We start from the raw sequence: 16674 nt of genomic DNA on the forward strand, positions 1-16674 counted from the left end.
GGAGGAAGACTGGGAAGCTCTGGAGTGCTCCGCCCTTTCCGGAGGGCGAAAGGGTGGGAAAAAAGAAAGGGAAAGGTGGGATAATATAGCCAGGAGCGGCGGGGTTCGAAGGGAAGCTAGTCGCCTCGTCTAAATTCAGCGCAAGCTTCTAGGGCATAAAAACTGGTAGGGCCTCTATGGGTTTCCATTTCTTTTGCAAGTTTGAAACTGCGCCAGTCGCCTGCTAAGATGATAGCCACCTGGAAATACAATCTGAGTAAACGCAATAGAAACTTCTAGGAAAACAAGGTAACAGCTACACTACAATCAACTATTTTTCAGAGATAAATCTAGTGTTTCAACAAGTACTATCTTTTCAGCTGAATACTAAATGTTATATAGAATATATATACGTAATATAAATACTATGTTATTTCCTTCATTTCAATTATCGTTTGCTGACCACCTGTTTCATCTGTACCAAATCTGTGTTAGGTTCTATGGAATACAAAAATGAATAAGCCTAGGTCTCTTTACCTTTTCAGAGCTCAGTAGGTAGGTACACACACATGGACAATATTTGTACAAGATGTAGGACACAGAGAAGGGAATAGCAAACCGAATGTTTCTATTTGAGCTCTATCTTGAAAGATGGATACTAAGACTTGCACTGTTAGTCTATGACTTTTATTTACATAGCATTTCCTCCTTAAAGGGCTTTCGTGTCTGACACACAGAAGGTGTTCAGTAATTGTTTAATGAATGAATAAACAAATGAGTTGTGGTAATTTTTTGAAATCCTCTGGTAATACACTTCTGACTGACTACCATGATGAATGAAGCAACCAAATGGGTATTTTGAAAGCAAAATATTTATTTCCTTTAGGCTGGTTATTGATCAGAGTCAACTAAACAGCCAAAACAATAGCTTTTTTCTTCAACAAATAAGGCCATTCACTACCTTCATTTTCTTTTAAAAAATTATGTATAGGATAATATTGCATCAGTTTCCAAAAACTTGAATTTACACCGATTTAGTCAAAATCCCTGTGCCTCCTACCTACAAAAATCTTGGAGAAAATGTCCATCAGGCTATTCCAGAATGAAAACAGATCTAATTAATTTTCCTTAACATGAAATCAGACAAGGAAGTCATCATCTATCTATCCCTAATTATTGTACATTCTCCTCAGAAAAGTAAAACCACATAGTAAAACACCAAAGTGGTGTAATACAGTTGCATTTTCACACAGAAATAAATTCACATGAAATTCCTTAGGCATTTCTCCAAGATTTTTTATTGTGGGAAAACAAACTATGTGGGCATTACTGCATTATTGGTTTTTGATTAGGACTTAAAATTATGACAGTCTCATTGTTTAATAGAAAGCATTTCATGGGAAGTAGGAGTGCATGGTTATAAAAGAAACTAAAGGAGATCAGATGGTAGTATTTTCCTGGCAACTGAGCACTTAACAAAACTACTTAGCCAATTAGTGACCATTTTTCTGAGTCACCCTTCTCCAAAATTTAGTAGCAAAAAAAAATTTAAGGAAATATGACAAAGTGCATCTTAAAAGTTTAGGGTCTCTGTCTTTCAGTGGCTTAGTTAACTAAAACTAACATAGACATATCTTTGAAATGCAGATCACAATGTAGCTGCCACTCATCATATCAAATGTTTGTTGGTCATCTCTCAATAAACTGGAAGACACAATACAATTTCTTTTGCACCAACAGCACCAAGGCCGCCAAAAGAATTGCTTAGCCTTTGTCCCTTCTTGAAAGGGCTTTAAAAATGTGGAGCCTCAACTGAGGTATGATGAAAACCTGTTAATTCAAAGCACAGGAAACCTCTTCCCTTCTGGTCATGTCCCTCACTCACTAGCCCAGCAAAAAAGAATGTGAAAGCTACCTATAATTAAAGGGGATCCAGTGATCAGGAAGGGAATTTTTTTTTAAGTTAAGTTCTCAGTAGGAAAGAAGAGCAGACCAGGAAACTTGAATGGCCTTAAAAATTGCCTTTGGGACAAGATCATTGGAAAGTTTCATTAATTTTTTGTTTCTCAACAAGTGTTTCCACCTTTCACTTTCCTTTTATCTGCAGGTTTAACCCTACTTCAAACAGCCCAGGAGATTTTAAGGAGAAGAACCTATATCAAAAGGAGTTGATACACATCTGCTGAATGAATGAAGCCAAAGGAAGTGAGTGGTTCAAGGAATGGTGTCAAACGCTGATAAGGGGGTCAAGGAAAATAAAGTAGTGAAGTATGCAGTGGATTAAAAACAAAGGATTTGGAGCTATCAGTTGGAGCTTTCACATTCTAGAAAGGTTTTTGATTGGTTTATAATGGAATCAGTTAGGTGTTAGTGTTTGCTGGCCTTGTTTCAACTTGATTATGAATTCTATTAGGGCAGCAAAGTCTTCTGTGTTAAAATGCCAATAATTTTGTGGGTACTTATACATATTAATTGATGATAAAAGATTTTAAAATGACATTCATTCAGTCCTAGAGCCCTTCCCCTGAATTACATTTAGCTTCACAGACTTAGTAAGGTCACTACACAAGTGTAAGAAGTACAAGTACAAATAAGGTATAGTGTAAAAAAAGACTTGAAGAGCAGATGTGAGTGGATTAAAATCCTAGTACTGCCACCTAATAGTTGTGTGACCTTGAGTCTGAGTCTTCATCTGTGAAACAGGGATAGTAACATTTTCCCATAGAGTTGTTTTGAGGATTAAATGAATTAACTACGTGTAGTGTCAAACTACTTTTAGTTTCCAAAATATGACACATCATTTATTGCTTCCGTATCTGTGCCTGGAATCCTGAGCCTGGGATAACCCTTCCTTTTGTATCCACACTTTGCCTCTCCTGTTGTTTGGCAAGTGCCTCGTGTTCCAGAAAGACACAACCCAAGCACTAACCTACTTGTGCAGCCTGCTTTGACACAATAATTGGTAGATAGATATGGTTACTTAATGTTGAATGAATGAGTTTCTGGTACCCAATAGGTGCTAAACATGTTTATTTTTCATCACTATCCCCTTTTCTCCTTAATTCCAATTCTCTCTTTAAGTGCATGTCTGTTAGTGCTGATTCTCCTTTTCTTCTTAATACCTTCCAAGTCAGTTGGATAGGGATATATAACCCTCCTACTGGGAAAGAGGGAAAGGATAATTGCTAACAATAATACAATCTACCAAAAAACCCCAACAGGTAGCTTATTTCAAATATGAAAAAAATTGAGGGAATATACCATCCATGGGTCCTTTATGAAAAATAACTCGGCAGCATGAAATCAAATCAAATAAGAAATGAGTCAAAATAAAGAATAATGGATATTTTACAGTGAGCCAATCTATTTAAGTGGAGGACTAAGATGAAACACAAGGTTGAGTATATGAATATGTGACAGAATGGAACTATTATAAACCCTGACACAATAAAAATCCATTCATTCATTTGTTCATTAAATACTTATCATGTACCTATTCTGTGCCAGGCAATGTCTAGTCACTGTGGATGCAGTGATCATCAAGATGAAGTCCCAGTCTTCAGGAAACTTAGAGTCTAATGGGAAAAGCATACAATAAACATGTGTATATATTATCTAAATATATAATGTAGTATCACATAGTAATGAGTACTATGAAGAAAAGTAAACAGCATAAAGTGATAGAGAATGATGAGGGTGCTATTGTAAATAGTGTGGTCAGGGATGACCTCTCTGAAAAGATGATGTATGAGCAAAGAATGGAATGAACTAAGGAAAAGAGCCATGCAAATATCTGGGGAATAGCATTCTAGGCAATGGAACATGTCAATGCCTTTCAACCAAAGACCACCAGGAACATACCCATAGTTAACAAGTTGGGTTTGATATCATTTGCAGAGAGGAAGAAGGCACACCATTGGGAACTGTTGGGTATTTCAGTAAGGGGATGTTAGAAAGAACCTGTAACAGTATTTGTCGACTTAGGGGAGGGTCTAAGGAAGCAGGAGTTCACTCTAAATCAGATGCTGTCAGAAAGCAAGAGCAATAGTATGACTGAACATCTCAGTAAATCTTATCTATAGGGCTGGCAGACTAGCAAAAATAAAGCTGCAATTGGTTAAGTAGCAGTCACCCACTTTGGCCAAGGGAGGGGGTAAATTGTTGTTTTCTGGATGGTGTAATACCTTTTTTTTGGTCTGTGCTTGGACAAAAGTATGAATTGGTCTTGTTTTGCCTCATTTCATTAGCCTCCTAGTGACCTTATCTTAGGTTGATGTTTTGTGAGTTTATGTCCAACAGAAGAACATGGCCTACCTGAGTACTGTGCCAGCTTCAGGATATCAGGGGTGGCCTGCCACCCATTCTCAAACACCAAGTAAAAAGCTTTACAAAATAAGGAATACATTTTAGAGGTGATGAAGAGGAGGGAGGAGGTTACAACAGTGGCCTTCTCCTCATCTTCAATAGAAAATAGGCACTTAATACTGCATTATTATTGTATGGGACGTATTTATACTAAAACATTATTCTTTGTTTATCTAAAATTGAAATGTAAGTAATTTTTTTCTACTTAATTTTTTGTTTTTGCTAAATCTGACAACACTAAAATAAATATACTGTCCCTGTGTAGGAAATACTTTGAATATACTTTGTGCCTTTCCTTTCTATCCCATTTAGATCGTTCTTTAATTCAGGATAGACTCAGAAAAAACATGTAATTCAATCTGTGCCATTCCTATATATTATATATGTACATAGATACACACATGTCTGGGAATACATCATGTATACATACATATATATGTATACACATACACGTATGAGGCACAGTAAGCTCCAAATAGTATAGAATATGTGTAGCACACACTCATGCACGCATAGAAAACACCTGGAACACAAGTAAAATTGACGTTGTTTGCTACGACCACTCTGTGAAATGAATCCTGTGGTCCCTTCAGTTATTTGAAGTATGAGGCTGAGAAAGACTTGGTCTTCCGTGCTATTTAGATCCTTTAAGCCTCTTGCGGAACCGGAAGGATGCGCGAAGCCAACTGCAGCGACGGCTTATTTACACGGATACACACACGCCATTCACAGCTGCTGGAGACCACATAGGCCGGGGGAAGGGATTTCCCGACGTACCCGGGATGGTTTCCACGCTATACTCAGTTTTGGGAGGTTGTGCAGCGTTGGGGTCTGGGAGCCAAGGAACTTCCCGGGTTCCTGAGAATGTTTTCTATTTTCACGGCAACATGGATTCAGCCTTCTGTTCTGTAATCCGGAGGGGGGGGGGGGCCTCGGGCTCCGGAGGGAAGCGTCCGCAGTTGGTCCAAGAGCTTTGCGCACAGTAAAGCCGCCTGCTCCCCGCGGGGCCGCTGCTCTCGCTCTTGCTCTTGCTCTTGGGGGACCAGAGTGGCCTCAGCCATCAGCTGTGTGGCCTCAGCCAAGGCTCCTGAAACCAGTCCTATCGCTACCGCTCGCGGTCACGCTTTTGAGAGCGGCCCTCTGCGCCACGGGCACCCCCTTCGCTTCTGCCTCCTCGTCCGCCCATTACGGTGGCTACTCGCGCCCCTGCGGGGGCGACAAGCCGTGGCCTAGCCTTCTCGACAAGGAAAGGGAGGAGAGCCTGCGGCGGAAGTGAGTGACACGGGCGCACCTTCGCTGTGAGGAGCCCACCTGCCTTCGGAGTCCGCTTTATGCTTCATTCTGCTTCTAACCGTTCGCATTTCGATCCCTTCTACCTTCCTAGCGCCCATTTTCATGTTTTTCTTCAGTCTATCCACAGCAGCCCTTTATTTGCCATTTTTCGCTTACTTCTCACTCATCCAGGGGCCCCTTCATACAGTGTCTCCCCCACCACCTCTGGTTTTGTAGCGGGCATATCTCATTTATTTGCTTTGTGTTATTCGTGAGCTTTTTTTTCCCTCCGCTAGACTGAATCTTTGGAAAGGGGGAGCCCGATTTTATTCACCACAGAATTCGCACTCTAGCACTTAGTAAGAGCTCAACCATTGCTTATTGAATGAATGAACAGATCGGTTTGAGATAATAACAGGATATTTAAGTGGAAATTGTATGGAATTGGGAAGGGTTGAGATTAAGGATTAAAATTGGAAAGTAGAAAACCCTTCCTCCAAGATGGGATTGGATGAATGTAGTAAAAGTGACGTGTTAAACTGCCGCTGAGGCTACCGACAAGGGTCTTGTTAAGTGGTCTCAATCATCACCCTGAGGAAAGGGTGGGAGGTGGTGAGATAAATTTTCCTCTAATGAAACTGAGCATTGGAATGGAAAAATAGTTTAAGGAGAGGGGAGTTATGATTATTGCTGCTTAAGTATTCGTTTATATATAATGCTTATGCAATGTGTCAGGTACAGTGCTAAGTGCCTTGTATGTGTTAAAAAGTGAGAAATTTTTAGACATTACAGGCTTTGAGGGGTAGGTTGAAATTACAATAGTTGGGAGATGTCTTGATTCTTTTTCTTCCAGCAGTGTGTGTCAATAAAGCATAAGTGGAGAGAAGGATAGTCTTTGGATTCAGATTGCCTGTGTTTGAAGCCCTGCTTTGCCACTTATACCTGTGTGACTTTTGGTGTAGAGGGTTTATTTATCTAAGCTACTCCATGGTACTGCTGTCTCCGCATCCATTTTGCTTGTCCAGGTGGTTTGTAGGAACCTTAAAGTGACACTAGCCACCACCCCCACCATACAAGTAGATGCCCTAGATAGCAGCTCATAGAATCATAAGCAAATGTGAGTTCTTGATACGACTTCCCCAAAAGCCCTTGTGATCAGCTGTCTCCTCTGCATCCTGGAGCCTATATGAAATATGGACCCTTAGATAAAGCCCTCAAGGGCTTACCAAACCCCACCTCTTTCGGTTTAAATTGACAATGTGGCCCTACCCTGGGAACCGCAAAGCACTCCACCCACACACCTTAATAAAGGTATGCACCCCACATCCTGTCTGTCTGCACTCTGCCTTAACCTCCCTGTGTGGCTCTTCCAGGCATTCTGTGTACTTCCTCCAGGACCGGTCACTACTTGATTTCAATTGCTCTTACTGAACTTTGGCTCACTGTCCCACACTCTGTGCTCCACTTAACAAATGTTAGTTTAATAAAGTCAAAACACTATGCAAGCTATTTAACCTCTCTAAACTTCATTTCTTCACCTATAAAAGAGATAAAAATAGTACTGGAATTTTTAGTGTTGTGGCAATGATCTAGTACTGGGAACATACTACACATTCTGTGTTAGCTATGAGGGTTTCATGTGTGGGAGCAGAAACAGTAAAAACAATTCTGAGTTACACTGGAGACCTACTTTTCCAAGTTAAATGTTTCAAAAAGGTGTCCCCAGTCTGTGTCAATCAGAAATCAACAGTTTCTTATTTTAGAATTCTAACTAAAAGATGTAAAAACAGCTTGGATGAAATTTGAATTTGTGTGTGTAGAGGATAAAGAATTTATCTTAAGAGCACAGGTAGCCACAGGGACTATTTTAATGGTCTCCTGTTCATCCTGTTGGTGAGGAGGCATTTCCACCTTAAGGTTATGGGGAGGTTGAGCACAGGACACCTGACATTGGACAGATGAAAATCCTCAGGTTGGCCAATATACTGAGACCCAGTACCCAGGGAAAATCCAGAACTGCAGAGTCCCTTTGATAAAGAGGGTTGTTTGGCTAGTGGATCATATAAAGGAGCAGATTAGAGAGGGGAATATGCAGTTTGGCCAATGGAGGCTCTCCTGGTTTCTCCCAATGTCAAGGCAGCACATAATGCTGAACCTTAATTTTAGGCCTTATACTACAAGAACTATGTATCTACAGTTTGGTAGGTTTCAGTGGCCCCTATACTTGTATATTCCAACAACTATTAATTCTTTAAAAATTTATTTTTGGTATCATTAATATACATTTACATGAACAACATTGTGGTTACTAGATTCCCCCATTATCAATGAACATTTAACTTGGAAAAGTAGGTCTCCAGTGCAACTCAGGATTGTTTTTACTGTTCCTGCTCCCAGGCATGAAACCCTCATAGCTAACACAGAATGTGTAGTATGTTCCTGGTACTAGATCATTGCCACATACCCCATTACAATCACTGTCTATCAATGTAGTAAGATGCTATAGAATCATTACTTGTCTTCTCTGTCCTATACTGTTTTCCCTGTGTGCCCCCCCCCCACATTATGTATACTAATCATAATGCCCCTTTTTCCCCTTATTCCTCCCTTCCTACCCATCCTCCCCAGCCCCTTTCCCTTTGGTAACTGTTAGTCCATTCTTAGGTTCTGTGATTCTGCTGCTGTTTTTTTCCTTCAGTTTTTGCTTTGTTCTTATACTCCACAGATGAGTGAAATCATTTGGTACTTGTCTTTCTCTGCCTGGCTTATTTCACTGAGCATAATACCCTCTAGCTCCTTCCATGTTGTCGCAAATGGTAGGATTGTTTTTCTTCTTATGGCTGAATAATATTCTATTTTGTATATGTACCACATCTTCTTTATCCATTCATCTGCTGATGGACACTCCATTTCTTGGCTATTATAAATAGTGCTGCGATAAACATAGGGGTGCATATGTCTTTTTCAAACTGAACTCCTGCATTCTTAGGGTAAATTCGTAGGGGTGGAATTCCTAGGTCAAATGGTATTTCTATTTTGAGTTTTTTGAGGAACCTCTATACTGCTTTCCACAATGGTTGAACTAATTTACATTCCCACCAGCAGTGTAGGAGGGTTCCCCTTTTTCCACATCCTCGCCAACATTCGTTGTTGTTTGTCTTTTGGATGGTGGTGATCCTTACTGGTGTGAGGTGATATCTCACTGTGGTTTTAATTTGCATTTCTCTATTGATTAGTGATGCAGAGCATCTTTTCATGTGCCGGTTGGCCATCTAAATTTCTTCTTTGGAGAACTGTCTGTGCAGATCCTATGCCCATTTTTTAATTGGATTATTTGCTTTTTGTTTGTTGAGGTGCATGAGCTCTTTATATATTTTGGATGTTGACCCTTTATTGGATATGTCCTTTATTGATATATTCTCCCATACTGTAGGATGCCTTTTTGTTCTATTGATGGTGTCCTTTGCTGTACAGAAGCTTTTCAGCTTGATATAGTCCCACTTGTTCATTTTTGTTTTTGTTTCCCTTGCCTGGGGAGATATGTTCATGAAGAAGTTGCTCATGTTTATGTCCAAGAGATTTCTGCCTATGTTTTTTTCTAAGAGTTTTATGGTTTCATGACTTACATTCAGGTCTCTGATCCATTTTGAATTTACTTTTGTGTATGGGGTTAGACAATCGTCCAATTTCATTCTCTTACATGTAGCCGTCCAGTTTTGCCAACACCTGCTGTTGAAGAGGCTGTCATTTCCCCATTGTATATCCACGGCTCCTTTATCATATATTAATTGACCATATATGTTTGGGCTAATATCTTGACTATTCTGTTCCACTGGTGTGTGGGTCTGTTCTTGTGCCAATACCAAATTGTCTTGAGTACTGTGACTTTGTAGTAGAGCTTGAAGTTGGGAACAACTGTTAATTTTATGTTTACTTTTGTCTGCTTCTTGAAGTGGAAACCGTCTGAGTCCAACTCTTCATAGTTACAATACCTTTTCTCCTGAATAAAGAAGTAAAAATTAATTTATTCAAACAATGAAACCAAATATATTTATTTTGTAAGGGATCTTTAAAAAAAACAAATAGAGACATAAGATACTAACCTTTGGGGAATTGAGCCCCTTTAAAATTTTTTTTCAGTTTTTGATTAACAGCAAAAATTAAAACAGGAAATGACAAACATCATAAAAAAATTTAGTTTCCTCCAAAGAGCAGGTAGAAAATGCATTCCTTTCCCAAAAAAGAACTAAGGGAAAACGAGAGAACAAACCCTGAATCTCATTGAATAAAACTTCTGTCACATTAAACTTTTCTTTTCATTGCTCCCTTTATTTTCTACTTGTAGTGCTTCATATTTTAAACTGTTTTACCAAATTGAAATAGATTTCCTTTTCTTTTCGCAAATATGTATATTCAGATGAAGTTATTTCCAAATGTGAAACTGTTTCTGTCACATATTGCAGAAGATGAAATGGGCAATTAGGAGCTCTGCCATCACGCAGCAGAAGGGACATACTTGACAGCCTCCCAGGCTCTCTGTAATCTGTACCATTTGGTTGTACTATCAAAACATCAAATTCTCTGAGTTTACATTCACACCAAGTTTTTATTAATTTACTGTTTAAAACATAAAGGGCGATTAGGACTTAACTGGACCAATAGAGTAATAATTTATATGCCTATGTCTTCTGGGAAATTGAGATAGGATTGGAGAATTGGGAACTCCTAAAGTATGAAGACTTTCTCCAGAGAATCCTTGTTATAGGCTGAATTGTGTTCCCCCAAAATTCATGTCGAAGCCCTAACCCTCAAAGTGACTATATTTGGCAATAGGGCCTTTAAGGAGGTAGTTAAGAATAAATGAGGTCATAAGAATGTGGCCCTAATTCAACAGGACTGGTGTCCTTAGGAGAGGAAGAGACAACAGATATCTTTATTTTTGTCTCCGTATGTGCACAGAGGAAAGACCATGTAAGAACACAGAGTAGGCCCCAGCCTGCAAGCAAGGAAGAGAGCTCTCCCAGAAACCAACCCTGATGGCACCTTGATCTTGGACTTCTAACTTCCAGAATGGTGAGAAAATAAATTTCTGTTGTTTAAGCCACCCAGTCTGTGGTACTTTCTTATGGCAGCCTTAGCTGAGTAATACAATCCTGAACCAGATTAAGTTGTTATGAAATATTTTTTTAATATAACATTTGTTAAATCTAGAGTTTATTGTCAAATTTTGTATTAAGTGAAGAACTTCAAATATATCTCGTTTTTTTCTTTCCTGTGATTTATCCTCTTATATCCTGTAAGTTTTAAAACATGGAACATACCTAAGAATTAAAATATGTTGCCAGGGGATGTTGGCATGCTAATTGTTCTCTTTAAATTATAATTCGTGAGGTGCTAACTTCTTATTCATAGAAGGGTTCAATGTTAAATGGTACATTTATATTATTTTGATATTTTTCTCAACCCAATTGCTTGCCAGATTTAGCATTACAAAGGGATTTTTAAAAAGGATATATGAGTATAGTTTTGTTTAGTTTATTTTCCTGTGTCCAGTACTATCTGAAGGCTTAATGTGTCTTCTTCTTCATTTCTTTCTTCCTTGGTGCTATTCGTAAACCACTTTTTCCTTCACTTTTATTTCTGTGTCTACTTAAGGTTGAGCTGAGACAATGCACTTGATAGATAAACTTTGTAATTTGTAACAGGGTGATAAAGCATTATCAGAAACTTATTCTTATAGACACCCTGATAAGAACCTGAAATCATAGCTTTAGAGTTGGAAAGAACCCCAAAACAATTTTCTACACAATACCTGAATTATTCCAGATGTGAAATCCAAAGAAAAAGTTTATGTGATACAGAAATTCCCTTTTAAATTATTTTAGAATTTTAATAATGCTAATTTTCAAAATTCTTTACAACACAATGAAATCTTCTGCTGTAGTTTGTCAGGTGCTTCGTGCTCTGGGGAGACAGACAGGTGCTGCTCTGCCGTGTGGCCTTTGCACACAGAGAATACAGTTAGGAAGCCTTCCTGCAGCCCTCTTGCCTCCAGTTCTTTCACTTTCCTTATGGTTCACGCGACCTTCACCTGGTGGTTTCTTCTGAAAATATTAATCTTATGTGCTGCTTTCAGTAAATAGCACTTTGTAAACTCTAAAGCATCATGCAATGTAAACGATTATTATATTATTATGAAGGTGGTAGATATTTGAACTGTACAATTATAAATGCAGTCCAGTGTTTGCTTTTAATGTTTCTTAATTTGTTCCTGAAAATTGTCAAGTCTATACTTTATACTCCATTTAATCACTTTCATGATGCTTATAACTGTTTTCTTTAAATTCAGCTCTGATAAACATAGACCAGTAGAGGATGAAGAGCCAAAGAAAAGTACCACTTCATCTTCTACCTCAGAAGGTATTCTTTAAATACAGAGCTTTTTTTATTGAGGAGTTACAAAATACATTTATAGTTGAACATTAGACTTTGCTTTTACTCAAATTGCCTGTCATCTATTCCTTTTCAGTATTTCAAATATAATAAAATTGATAGTCAGAAATACTTCTTTAGAACTTAGTTTTTTATTTCTGTTTAATGTAGAAGAAAAGAAGAAGAAATCTAGTTGCTCAAAATAAAGGTCCAAGAAAAGGAGAAAGAAAAAATCATCTAAAAGAAAATACAAGAAGTATTCTGATGATAGTGACAGTGACTCTGATTCTGAAACAGACTCCAGTGGTAAGAAAGGCAACATCATTCTGCAAACCTTTCTTCAAACCGAGTTGTACTTCTTAAAGCTTATTTTAGAGGAAGGTTCTTAAAAATAACAGTAAGGGACAAGAGTTTTTGAATTCTTGCTCACTGTGGTGGCCACCCTGCTAAGTGCTTGATATTCATTATTGCTGTTCAATCCACACAGTAGTAATGGTAGGATAATAGAGATGGGAAATGGAGGCACAGAGCAGGTTCTAAGTACCACACTCAGGGACACACAGTTGGGATTCACACCTAAGCAGTATGGCTCCAGATTGGTTGTGTGTAATCGCACAAGGCATGTGGCACCAAAGCAAGTTGAGATTGGGTTATGAGATCCATGGTGCTGAACCAAACCATATACAGGCTGCCTCTGCCCAGCAGAGCAGCTCTTTTGTGAAATTCTCACACTCAGTAGGCACCTTTGTGCAGTTTTCAAAAAGGCAAATCATAAAAGACCCCCTCGCGGCAGCTGATTATGGAAAACACCTCCTGTGGGGTGGCACATCACAAAAAGCCACCCTTTTGTGCCCTCTCCTGGCTGATGCTGGACAGAGGGTGCTTCCACTGGGGACACATGACACAAAGGTGCTCCCTCCTCTGATTCCTTCCTCTGATGTCACCAGGATTTCCTGCCCCCACCCCCTGTCACTTTTCTTCCTCACTGCTGGAAGACTGAACATTTTTAAAGCACAAATCTGAGCAGGTCAGTCCCCTATGTACAGTCCTTCAGTAGCTCTCCATAGCCGTCAGGGTGAAGTTGGACCCTGTTCAATGCCTCGGTAATCACATAGACCTGGGTCTCTCTCTTGCAGCATCCCATAGCCTGAGAACCACTTTCTGTCTCAATATTCCATGGTCTTTCTCTTGATTCTGTTACTTGATACAGAGACTCTGTCTGCTTACAATGTCAGACCCTCCCTGCATGTGGCTTGGCCTACTCATCTCAGCAATGGGCGTGCATTGCTTTTGTAAAAAAAACTGATTTTTTAAAAGAACTAGCTTAAGAGTCACCTTTTCCTGGGCAACCATTCCTCAATCACCCTCCCCAAATCAGCCTGCTTTTGAAACTCCTCTATATGCCCAGAGCACCCCATGCTTCCCTCTATCTCTCTGGATTCCATCATCTCTTTACCTCTGTCTTCTCCATTAGACTGAGTCCTTGGAAAGCATCCCCCCCCCCCACAGGGTTATTTTCCCTTTTTATCATGAAAATACTCAAACATTTAAAAAAGTAAAGGAAATCGTATAATTAATACCATATGCCTATCAGTCAGGTTTAACATCTGTCAGCATTTTGACATATTTGTTTCAAATATGGGTTCTCTGCTAAGTTATTCAAAGAAAATTGCAAATATCATACTTTGATGCTAAATATTTCTGTATGCAACTCCTTAAAAAGGGGGCATTTTCCTACTTAATGATGATACCATTATCTCACCCAATAAATTAATAATAATTTCCTATATCACCTAATACATATTATGACCAGTGGTTCTGAGTGCCTAGCATGGTTCCTGACAAAATGTTTGAGTGAATGAATTTCTCTGTAACAACAAATGGAATGGCAAAAATATATCTATCTGCTCAAAGGTACTAGGAATTTTGGGTAAACTTTTTCAATTATTATGTGTTTTAATTTGCAGATGAAAATACCAAAAAGAAAGCAAGAAGGCCAAGAAAAAGGAAAAGAAGCACAGGTGGCCAGGTTTTTTTCTTTAATTTTTATTATGGTAAAGGTCAAATATGTATAAAAGTGCCAAGAATGGTGTAATGTCTCCCATGCACAGGTCACCCTGCTTGTTATCAACTTGTGGGAAGTGCTGCCACCCCGCCACCCCAATCATTTTAAACGAGGCTCAGATATCATTTCATATATAAGCAATTCAGCATGTTTCTAAAAGATAGATATTCTTTAAAAAAAAACATAACCACAATACCATTACCATACCTAAAAAAATTTTTAAGGATCATTGATATACAATCTTATGAAGGTTTCACATGAGCAACATTGTGGTTTCAACATTCACCTATGTTAGCAAGTCCCCCCCACCCCATTGCAGTCACTGTCCATCAGCATAGTAAGATGCTATAGAGTCACTACTTGTCTTTTCCATGCTATATACTGCCTTCCCCGTGACTTATCTATATTGTGAGTGCTAATTATAATGCCCCTTTAATCCCCTTCTCCATCCCTCCCTATCCACCCTTCCCAACCCCTTCCCTTTGGGAACTGCTAGTCCCTTCTTGGAGTCTGTGAGTCTGCTGCTGTTTTGTTCCTTCAGTTTTGCTTCATTGTTATACTCCACAAATGAGGGGAATTGTCTGTATAGTACCTAAAAAATTTAACAGTAATTCCTTAGTTCTTATCATAATATTTTTATTTTTGTTGTTTTCTAGCCTGGCAGCTTCACATCAGGAAGACAGCATGAAGAATGCCAAGGTCTGACTGCTTCTTTTCAATGATTCATTAATGTGGGACCATCTCCTTCATTTTGTTTCCAGCAACACTAAACCAAAGGTTCCCTTAAGCATTTAATCATCAGGAACCAGGGTTCTTTCAAGGATGCTGAAATGAGGCTGAATACATTTGAAGGCATGACTGTCAGTTCTGAGCTGGGCAAGGTACAATCATATGGCTCCTGTGGTGGATGGATCGGGGGAAAAGGGGAGGAGCCTCTTTCTGGCTTTGAGGGAGTCTCCTCTTGTGTTTCCTTTGAAGGAGCAGGACCTTTGGGCCAGAATGGTTTCTGTTCCCTTATGGCCTGCACAAAAAGGAGAATTTGAAGCATAGTAGATCAATGTTTAGATGCCACTTTCCCATAAAGCCCTACAAGGAGCTGCTTAGGAAGATTCCTTTAGAGTCCACGATTGTGCCTGAGCTACTCTTGCAGCACACTGTGCTCTCACTGGGAACTTACCCAACCCCGTCTTGCACATGTATGCATCTGAGAAGTGCAGCATCTGATGATAATGATTCCAGGATGTCACCTCATGAAAAGAAGCCCCCTTGCCACTCCTTGGCAATTCCTCTCCATAGTCTACTAACTCCACTTGGCACGCAAAAACCAGTATAGAGAACTCATGTCTTTAGCGAAAATACAAAACTGCCCTATAAAATACAACGCACAGACTTTTTTTCATTTTTTTCAGTTCATTTAGTGGGCACTTAATGAGCTGCTCTTGATGATGGTCTAGGAAGAATTTGAATCTGGGAGGGAAAAACTTTTGAGAAACTGTCAGAAAACATACCTTAGAAGATAGGGACTATAAAATGAATGCTGATGACAGGGGCCCATGCCAGGTCAAACAAAGCCAAACCAAAGGATGGCACTGTGTTTTGGGCTGCAGTGGCACCAGAAGAACCTAACTATAATTGGGCTGCAGGACAAAAATGGCATCATAAGGTCCACCAAGATTATGCAAACAGGGTGACCTGTGTCAACGGGGGATGTATTTCTGAGAACTAAAGCCCTCTGATGTCCCTAACACATGGACTGCCTATTCTTAAACCAAACCTACAATCAGAGGGAAAAGAAAGAGATTAGTTTAGTATATTGAACACTTAATAAAAAAACATGACACACAAATCTATATGCTGTTGAGATTTTAAACCACAATGGGAGAAACTATTTCATTATTGCTAAAATATCTTGGGAAAGTTCATACTGTACTCTTTCCCTTCAGCTCACCCTTACTCAGAGTGGACTAGGTGCCTAGCCCTGCTCTAGGCTTATTGCTTTGTTTCTATCCTCCCACTTTTTAATATTCTTTCATTATTTTCCAGGTGTTGGATGCAAGACTAGCTAGTGAACTGTACTGTGTCCTTGTTGTTGATGCTTTGCCTGGTAATAGAATGAAGAAATGTTAGTGTCCTCACAAAAAACCATCAGTTGTCCAGCTGCTCTGCCCCCTCCTCACTTAAGAGTGTCACCCTGGTGATGCAGGGAGCTGAGCTTGGCAAAAACTCCTTTTAAAGTCACACTGAGGGAAACAGACCCCTACTTGAAAAGCTTATCTTCAGTCTGAAGTAACTATTCAAGAGCACATTGGATTTTTTAGATGGGTTTCCTTCAAGAATGACTAAGGGGTCATTCATCCTCTGAAACCTCTTGAGAGTTAAAAAGGTGACCTTGCAAGGGGACCCAGAGGGTTTGTAACTTGTATTGCTGGGACAGGAGAGTTGTTGAACCTCTGGACACTACCTTAATGCTTTAGCTTTTAATGCTAAGGAAAATTCAGCCTCACTAGGTTCAAATTCACTAAAACTCAGTTTCTTCCCAGCCAGTAATTTGGATGGAAAGA

General features: G+C 39.3%; 1 long non-coding RNA gene across 3 annotated transcripts; it reads left to right on the top strand.

The window, feature by feature from the left end:
* The first annotated feature begins 36 nt into the window (after window positions 1-36).
* LOC108405646 (uncharacterized) lies at window positions 37-16416 on the top strand. Of its 3 annotated transcripts, XR_005058597.2 has the most exons (8): window positions 43-288; window positions 2087-2184; window positions 10576-10689; window positions 11966-12036; window positions 12220-12354; window positions 14016-14069; window positions 14770-14994; window positions 16157-16416. It is a non-coding gene; the product is annotated as an uncharacterized lncRNA (long non-coding RNA). The 3 variants fall into 3 exon arrangements; XR_001855241.3 differs by lacking the exon at window positions 16157-16416 and having other exon boundaries at window positions 37-288; window positions 14770-15163; XR_001855240.3 differs by lacking the exons at window positions 43-288; window positions 2087-2184; window positions 16157-16416 and adding an exon at window positions 2212-5616 and having other exon boundaries at window positions 14770-15163.
* Window positions 16417-16674: the final 258 nt, after the last annotated feature.

Source organism: Manis javanica, chromosome X (assembly GCF_040802235.1).
Source record: "Manis javanica isolate MJ-LG chromosome X, MJ_LKY, whole genome shotgun sequence".
Classification (NCBI taxonomy): domain Eukaryota; kingdom Metazoa; phylum Chordata; class Mammalia; order Pholidota; family Manidae; genus Manis; species Manis javanica.